Raw genomic sequence first — 10,000 nt, forward strand, 5'->3', positions numbered from 1 at the left:
AAATTAATTAAGTGATCAAATTAAGAAAAAAAGTAAATCCATTGGAAAAAAAAAAACACCGATTGTAGTCACCAACCCCTAACTCTCACACCCGTCTCAGGACATCAATAGAGCCCTTCATCAAGAGACCCCCGTCATCACTTGGGTCTTGAGACGCTCTCGAGACGCTCTCGAGACCTCTTGGTCTCTAGTCTTCGGCAGACTCTTCCTCCTTCATCTCCTGAGGCGCCGACGTTTCACTGAACCCCTTCAATACGGTGACGCGCAGGATGGCGTCTTCCGTAGCAAACGCCAGACGATTTTGTTCAGCCTTGAAGGTGAAGTCTCTGCCCTGAAACGGGGTCAGGATCGACCTGGTCCCTTTTCAGGCCGGGGGTCGGGTCCTGAACTGAAGAGAATCGTTTGGTGTCTGCTGCAGCTGAGTCACCACGAGGCGTAACCGTGTTGAAAGAATTAAAGAGGGTTTTTAGAAGATGGCCGCATCTTGATTGGATCAAACCATACGGCGTTCTCTAGAACCGAAGTTAGGAAGTCCTTCAGCGGACTTGGGGGTGAATGGGGAAGTGGGGGTTGGGGCGTGTGGGGTCATCGAGGTCGTTGTCACTCGTTCAAGCCGGGGGACCATGTCACTCTCACGTCTCTGATCAGAAATCCTCACGAATTTTGAAAAGTGAAAATCTGCTGAAGTTTTGTCAATATTTCTTATTTACAATATTTGAAATATTTTCAATAGATATTTATGGAGAAAGTTTTATATACTTTCAATACATATCTACTATGTAATGGTCCCTGAACACTTGGCATGCTTTGTTCTGTCTGACGCCAAGTGATTCTATTCAGTCTGAGACAGGACCTCGTGCCAAAAGGTTTGAAATTATATGACGTTCACCAGAATAAAGTCAACCAAGTGCGTGGCCGTATGGGATGTTACTGATCTTAATGTCTGAATCTGTGTCGAACCCGGTCCATTGCGCTTACACCGGGAGGTGCTTAGCTCCGAACCATTCGTCACCTTTGCCCTAAGTGTTGCGATTTCAAGGTACTCTCGAGGGGGGCCGCCCTTCATCCGCCTCAGGGTTCCTTCAGTGTGAAGGGAGTTTCATCTCGTAAAGCCTTGGTCCTTCACGCTTGCGTCTTTTTACGAGCAGCCCTTCAAAGGATTCTGGCCCTTCAGAGCAGCGTTGGCCCTTCGTGAATTTTGTTGGATCTTATAGAAATGCATACGAGGAAGAATAAAAAGGAAAAGATACATGGAACTACGAATAGATAGGAAAACAGATACACAGAGAGAGAGAGAGAGAGAGAGAGAGAGAGAGAGAGAGAGAGAGAGAAAGAGAGCATGTAGACTAAGAAAAAAGAAAAAGAAAAAAAAGGAAAATTCCTCCCAGTTGCTGCTGCTGTTGCTGCCTTTTCCAAGCCAGCAGCGTCTTGCAGGTCCCCTGGGTCTTGCTGTATCCCCCCTTCCCCCCCTTTCCCTCCCCTTCCCCCCCTCCTCCTCCATCACCCCCCCCTCCCTTGGGTCCTCCTCGTCTTCTAGGTCTTTCCCTTCTTCTGTCCCTGCCGTCCTCTTATACTTCTTTGTAACTCTCTTACTTTCCCCCCCTATCTTCTTCTCCTCTTTACTTCTCTCTCTCTCTCTCTTTTCCCGTTCTCTTCTTCTCTCTCTCCACTCTCCTTCCTCTCCATCTGCCCCATTCCATTCTTTTGACAACCCATCCCACTTCCTCCCCTCTCTTCTTTCCCTCCCTCACTATTCCACTTCCTCCTGTTCCTTCCTCTCCTGGGCCTTCCCCCTCCCCCCCACCTTCTAAGGTCTTCCATCTTCTTCCTCTTCTTCGAGACTTCCTACCCACTTCCCCTCCTTTCCCCTCCTCTCCCCTCCCTTGGGTCTCCTCCCTTCCCCAATTCCAGGTCCCTCGTCTCCTTTCTCTTCCAGAGGGAATATTTCTGGAACCTCACCTTCCAGGCCGGGTCCTCCTTCCCTCCGCCTTCCTTGTCCTTCCTCGGATGGCCTACCCTTCCTTGCTACTTATACACATGAAAGCACTGAAGTAATATATACACATATATGACACACACACACACACACACACACACACACACACACACACACACACACACACACACACACACACACACACACACACACACACACACACACACACACCATCCTTTTGCTCAAGGGGGAGAGTAACGGTTTGTAGTGTAAATGAAAGTTTTCTTGTCGAGAGCGCGACTCAAACTCGGAACCTCTTGCGTAAGAGGCCACGACGCTATCCACTATACTAGCAATCCATGTGTGTATGTGTGTGTGTATGTGTGTGTGTGTGTGTGTGTGTGTGTGTGTGTGTGTGTGTGTGTGTACATTCTATGGGTAACATTTCGCATACCGCCACAACCCTTTATACTTATTTTTTTTTTACAAAACATACGTACTGTATTTCTATACATTCCTCTTTATTACAACATTTCGTAAAATGTAAGCAACGCTTTAGTGTCTCCCCTTCCTTCCTTACACCATTAGCACCACTATCACCACCACCACCTCCACCACCACCACCTACATCTCCACCACCTCCACCTACACCTCCACAACCACCTTCACCACCACCACCACTTCCGCCACCTCCTCCACCACCACCTCCAACTCCACCTCCAACTCCACCACCTCCACCCTCACCCTCCCTCCACCACCTCCACCCCCACCTCCACCACCACCTCCACCGCATTCACCGCACCAGTGCCGCAGCTACGACATCGCATCTTTAACATTTTACTCGACGAACTATGTAGCCCGCTTTAAGCCGCCACACTCTAACCACCAGCGCCACCTCAGCCGCCACTGCCCCCCGACTACTACTACTACTACTACTATCTCTATTAATCACCACCACCACCACCACCACCACTGTCTCCATCTCATCGCCTTCAACAATACCACCATCACCACCACTACCACTATACCACTTTACTCACCACCACCACCACCACCACTGTCATAATCTCATAGCCTTCACCAATACCACCATCACCACCACCACTACCACTATACCACTTTACTCACCACCACATTACCATCAGTGTCACTACCACCATCACCACCACTATCACCGCCACCATCTTATCGTATTTATCAATACCACCATCAACACCACTACCATACCACCTTACTCACCACCACATTACCACCACCACCACAGCCACCACCAGTATCACTATCATCACTATCAATATCACTATCACAACCTTCATTATAATCTATCATCACAATTGTCACCATAATGTAGCGCCTATCATGATTGCTACCTCTAACACTACTGCTACTACTATTTTCATTACTACGCGTTCTAGCATCATCGTTGTAATCATTAATACCACAACAACCGCATGAATGGAGGGGGGGAGGGAGAAATTGCAATTAACTGGCAGCAGGTACCATTAGCCGTACTAACTATAGTTACGTACCAGTTACAAATAATCCTTCTTAACCCAGCCAATAACCCTTGAACTGAATAATAACAGTTAAGACCACAGCAGGAAAAAAATCGTGACTTCACAAAACCATCTAAAACCGGACCACAGCGTCAACAACCTGATAACAAGGGCCAAAAACCAAACTACATGGTTAACAACCAGACAACAATCTCTACAACCGCCTAAGAGTCTGTAAATCCCAAGTTAGAGGGCGTTTAAGTCGATTTGACCCTCGCGAAGCACAAGAAAAAGACCTCAAGGCTCTACGGAACCCTTACAACCACACACAGTGACTTGAACATACCTAAAGAACTTACCAGGGTCGTGTGTGTATGTGTGTGTGTGTGTGTGTGTGTGTGTGTGTGTGTGTGTGTGTGTGTGTGTATGTGTGTGTGTGTGTGTGTGTGTGTGTGTGTGTGTGTGTGTGTGTGATCGAAGGCTATTACATTCTCGAATGAGAGCTCTAACATCTTTTATACACATTCACACACACACACACACACACACACACACACACACACACACACACACACACACACACACACACCCTAACCACAACCTAACTAACAAGAACTACTTTACAACCTAGCTTCTACGCTCTCTACCATCGTGCCACACTTAATCCACTTTGTTTGGGCTAACCTACAAATGATTGCATTAGCCCCTTAACTATGCCAACGTAGGCTCCGCATTCCAAAGGTATTATTCTGGTTAACGTCAGATGTTTTTATTTGTTTAGGACGTGTCATCGTAGCAAATGTCCCGAGTGGCATTTATCCTTATGTTTATATCCTGGGTATCATCGGCAATTTCATTCATCTCGTGGTAACCCTGCCCCCTCCCCCTCCCCCCTCCACCACGGGTGAGAAGGGGGGAGGAACTGGTGGGGGGAGGGATTGGGGGAGGGATTCTCCGTGACCTCGTTTCTCCCTCAAACGTTTTCTAGTTGACCGATTTTTCCCTAAACGTTTTCGTCTAATCCAAACATTTTTTTTCCAACTGTCTCGTTGACTCGATCGTGTGTTTATATTTTCCCTGCCGCCGGGTGATTTTATTCAGCTGAAGGAAATGAAAAAAATCCAAATCTTATCTGTTAACAGTGGTTGTTTTAATTATTCATTTTTTCATCTGTATACTTCAGGCAAGTCATTTTATTCGGGTGAAGTAAAACTTCATCATCTCCAACACTATAAGAACGGTCATCTCCAACACCAAGGAAAACTATCGTCTCCAACATCAGTGAAAGTTTCGTTCTCCAACAATAAATAACACTAGTACTATGTGGCGCCAACAAAAACAGGGTCATTTTCTCCAACACACACGAGCTTCTGTCTCCAACAATAGCAGGAGTCATATGAGGAAGTCACCTCCAACAGATTCAGTGACGTCATCAAAGGAAAAAAATCTCCAACAAAATCAGTTTCTCCAACAGAAACCACCGTTTCCAACAACAGCCGTCATCAGTGCCAACAACAACAACCATGATGTCGTACAACAACGCTAAATAACATCCAACACCAACCAATACTCCAGTGTGACACCACAAGCTGGCATCTTTACCGAGAGTGCCAACAAGCTGCCATCCTTACCGAGAGTGCCAACCAGCCTCACCAGTGCCATTCTGTCACATCACCATCAGCAGGCACCCTCATTTCCAACAACAGCACCCGCCCCCCCATTCTATTCCCACGACAACGCCACCATGTCGCTAGAGAGGTGGCGGTGGTGGGGGCGGAGGAGGCGGCCCGCAGCCCGCAGCCATTTTCTGAGGGAGGGAGGGAGCCCCCCTTCCCCCCCTCCCGGTCCTCCTCCTCCTCCTCCTCTTCTTCATCCTCCTCCTCCTCCTCCCCCGACCCTAACCATTTTACACACGTCCAGGACTTCATCTTCCTTTTACTGCACCACGATACTCCGCCGACTCGCTTCTCTCTTATCATCATCCTTCCTCTCTCTCTCTCTCTCTCTATCTCTCTCTCTCTCTAACTTTCCTTCTCCATCCCCCTCTCTTTTCTTCCCATTCACCCATCTCTCTTTTTCTCTCGTTTTTTTTCTCTTCTCTCTTTCTTCCCTCTCTGTCTTCCTCTCCTCCCTGCTCTACCTCCCTCTCTTTTCTTATCACCTTCTCTCCTCTTCTCCTTCCTACGTCTCCCTTCTTCAAACAATTCCTCTTCCTTATCTTCCTCCTCTGTCCTTCTTTCACATCTTCTGTCCCTAATATTATGCCAACATGACACCAACATCGGCGTGGTTCAACTACAGCAACCATTCACCAGTACCAACAACAACAACAACAACAACAACAACAACAACAACAATGTTGTCCAACAACCACAATTACCTCTGCCAACAACTTCCAATACTCCAACCAATACTCCCAACTCCATTCCCATCTGCCCCTCCATCCACTCTCATCCATCCTGGGCACCCCTCCCTCCCTCCCTCCCTTCCAGAACTCCATATTCCAATCCACGTCCTCCAGATCCAGCCCTCCATCTCCTCCCCTCCATCTCCTCTCCTCCCCTTCCCTCCCTCCCTCCAGACCCTCCACTGACGTCGAAGTACGTCAACGGCTCGCGACGTCACGGAACTTGACGTCATTAGCTGAAGACGTCATTTGAGGCCTTCCACATGGGGGGCGATTTCATTCAGTCTTGGGGGCGCGTTATCAACCTGGAAGGGGTCAAGGTCGGGCGCAGCTTGGTTCAGGATGGGGACCGCTTTCCTTCGAGCTGAGCAAAATGGCCTGACCAGCAGCTCAAACAGTTACTAGAAATCTTGACATCGTAAAATGAAATAATAATAATGGTAATAATAATAATGATATCAATAATAAATTATGTACCGAAACAGCCAAGTATGAACCAATAGGTCTGAAGTTGCTCATTTATATCTAAAGGAAGTAAATTCGACGACAAAATAAATTTTGTTCAGTATTAAGGCTTTCCAAAATTCGTAAAAAGAAATCCAATATTTGCAACAAAAAATGCCTTTAGAAAAAAAGAAAGAAAAAATATATAAAAACAGACCAGAGTACTACATAGTGCTTCTGAATTTTCCAAATTCCGATATTCACCTTTCCGAATATTGAGAACTTTCGAATTTTAGGGATTCCCAAATACAGTGAACTGTCTGTATTCTTCCCTGCTGAAGCTCCAGCGGTTGCAACAGCAGGAAGCACAGCAGCAGATCTGCAGCAGGAACACCAGCAGACGCAGCAGACGCAGCAGCAGCAGCGTTGGTCACGTGACTACCCTGGTGACTTGTGATTGGTCCATAGCTCGAGGCGGTGGCAGGATCGAAGTGGAAGGTGTGGGGGGAGAGGGGGAGGTGGTGGAGGAGGAGGAAGGAGGAGGAGGAAGAGGAGGAGGGGTGGCCCTAGTGTATGTAATGTCGTCTAGGGGAATTTACTTTGTTTGTTTTTCTCTCTCTCTTCATTCTCTCTCCGTTTCTTTTGTGTCCTTCATGTCATTTTCTCGCCTCTTCCCGTTCTCTCTATCCTTTTGTGACTCTCCTCTCTCTCTCTCTCTCTCTCTCTCTCTCTCTCTCTCTCTCTCTCTCTCTCTCTCTCTCTCTCTCTCTCTCTATGGTAGTCTTTCCTCTCCTCTCCCCTCTTTTCCTCTTTATTTTCTGCTCTCTAATTGTATTTCCAAGCCTATTGCTCTTCCGCCTCTATTCTCTATTTCTTCTATACTCTCTCTCTCTCTCTCTCTCTCTCTCTCTCTCTTTCTCTCTCTCTCAACTCACCTCACAGCATCTCTTTTTTCTCTCAAATTTTGTTCGCTCTTTATATTTTTCTTCATCCTCTTCTTCACTCTTTTTCCTTTCTTTTGCTTCTTAACGTTTTCTCTAACTTTTCTTTCTTCTTTTATTTCATTTTATTTGATTTCTTTTTCATTTGCTCAACACTCACATAGGTGTTCCCAAGGGTTACCAGTGACTGCCTCTTGCCCTGGCTATCCTGGCACATAGGGTAAACGTGGCGGTTTCGGGTGCAGCTAAGTGGCTCCTGGTGTCAGCTCTTTGCATACCGGAGCGAAATCAGAATATTTTGGAGATTTCGCTCTTTTTGAAGGAACCAATGAGCACATATGTACGTATACATACATACATGCATGCATACACACATAGACATACATGATACACACATACATAATACACGCATATATACTCGTACATGCACACATACATAATAAACACATTCAGACATGCATACATAATACACACATACATACATGATACACACGCACATACAGACATACATACATACATACATACATAATACACACAAATATACATGCACACACACATACAAACATACATACATACACATATACAGACATACATGATACACACATACATAATACACGCATATATACTCGTACATGCACACATACATAATAAACACATTCAGACATGCATACATAATACACACATACATACATGATACACACACACATACAGACATACATACATAATACACACATATATACATGCACACACACATACAGACATACATAATAAACACATTCAGGCATACATACATAATATACACATACATAATACACACATACAGACATACATACATACATAATACACACATACATACAAGACCGCTCCAAGGAAAGGTACGAGTAGGAGAAAGAGAGCAGATATGAACCACTGCTCGGCGTCCGAGGGACAGGATCGAACCAAGGACGAGTTCTTTCATTCGCCAATCCTTCCGTACCCGTTGGCATTTTTCCTTTTACCCAGCCTGCCACCGGGCGATTTTATTCGTCTACGCGGCGGTATTTCCTCTGAAATACCAACCAGCACCTCCTCCTCCCCCCAGCACCTCCCCAACACCTCCCCTTGGAAGGTGCCAAGTGTCACACGCCCCCCCCCCCCCCTGGCACTGGTGCCAAGTAACACATCCAAATGTCCCCTTTCCCCAAGGGACCACTGAATAATAATAATTATAATAATAATGATGATAATGATGATAATAATAATAATAATGATAATGATAATAATGAAAAAATAATAATAGTAATAATAATGATAATTATAATAATAATGATAACGATAACAATAACAATGATAATAATTATCATTAATAATAATAATATTAATAATAATGATAATAATAATAGTAATAATAATAACGAAAATAATAATGACAATAATAACGCCAGTCAGAACAAAATATCGAAATCCTCCCACTTCCCGGATAGTGTCCATCTCTTGGCTATGATGATGAACTTTACACATTTCATCATGGCTGACGCCATACGATTTCATTCACCCCGAGGACGGGCCTCGCGCAAGACCTTAAACGGCTCGAGAACGACGAGACCGAGGTAATAAATAAATAAATAAATAAATAAATAAATAAAATAAAAAAGGCAGAGTGGGCAACTTGACCGAGTGCGTAAACGCAGAAGCAGATTCCTGGGGTTCTATTAACATCAACCTTACAAGTCCACATGATCCAAATCAGTCCACGTACATGGGCTCCCGATCCACATCAGACCCGTATCGACTCCACCAATAGGGTGATGGGCACGCGCGGGCAGTCGCCGAGCGGGTACCGGACCCACGGGCTCAGGTTGGGCAATGAGGGGGAGGTGGAGGTGGGAGGGGGAGGTGGGAGGTGGAGGGGGGAGGGGGAGGGGAAGGGGGAGGGAGTTTATAACCTGTAGGCCTATTGGGGTTGTCAGATAGACAGCGATGGCCCACATTAGGTTGATGTGTTTATTTATACAGACAGTTACACGGGTGGACAGGTAGGACGGGGGAGGGGGAGGGGAGTAATTTATACGGTCGGTGGGGAAATAGACAGACAGACAGACATGCAGACAGACAGGCAGATAGAGAGATAGACAGACAGAGAGGTAATAATGTTAAAAAGAAATAAGTTTGAGTTAGAACTGAGACGTTAAAAGAGAAAACAGACAGACAGGCAGACAGGGATACAGACAAAGAAAAGAGAAAGGATAGTATTGAAAAAGAAAAGAAAAGGAACGTGATGGTAAAAGACAAAACAGACACGCAGACAGGATGTCATGCAAATACAGACATGGCAATCTTAAAGTAAAAAGTGGAAAAACTAGACGGTAGGATACAATAGTCTCGCAGACAGACAGACAGACACAGACAAAACAATGTTGAAAGTAGTACTCATCGAACTCAGACGCCAAAAAACAAAACAGATATACAGACAGGCACACAGACAGACACAAAGACAAGGCAATTGTGAAAACCATCGAAGTTACACAATAACAAACAAAACAGACGCAGACATAAGGAAGAGTCAACATAAGTGAATAGTCACACAGGAATACAGACACACTAGTTACACAGACGAGACAGAAACATGAAAATGTGGACACCTAGCTAGTACACATACACACAGACATATTAAGGTTAAAATGTGAAGATCTGACCAGCGCACACACATAAACAAACCAACACAGACACACTAAGGATAGAATATGAAAACCTGACCAGCGCGCGCACACAGACAAACCAACACAGACACACTAAG

General features: G+C 45.5%; 1 protein-coding gene across 2 annotated transcripts in view; it reads left to right on the forward strand.

The window, feature by feature from the left end:
• tup (LIM1_Isl and LIM2_Isl domain-containing protein tup) overlaps positions 1–10,000 on the forward strand; it is a 127,756-nt gene that overhangs the window by 106,961 nt on the left and 10,795 nt on the right. The gene's annotated exons all lie outside the window — the stretch shown is intronic.

Source organism: Oratosquilla oratoria, chromosome 5 (assembly GCF_046742065.1).
Source record: "Oratosquilla oratoria isolate Oo_2021 chromosome 5, ASM4674206v1, whole genome shotgun sequence".
NCBI lineage: Eukaryota > Metazoa > Arthropoda > Malacostraca > Stomatopoda > Squillidae > Oratosquilla > Oratosquilla oratoria.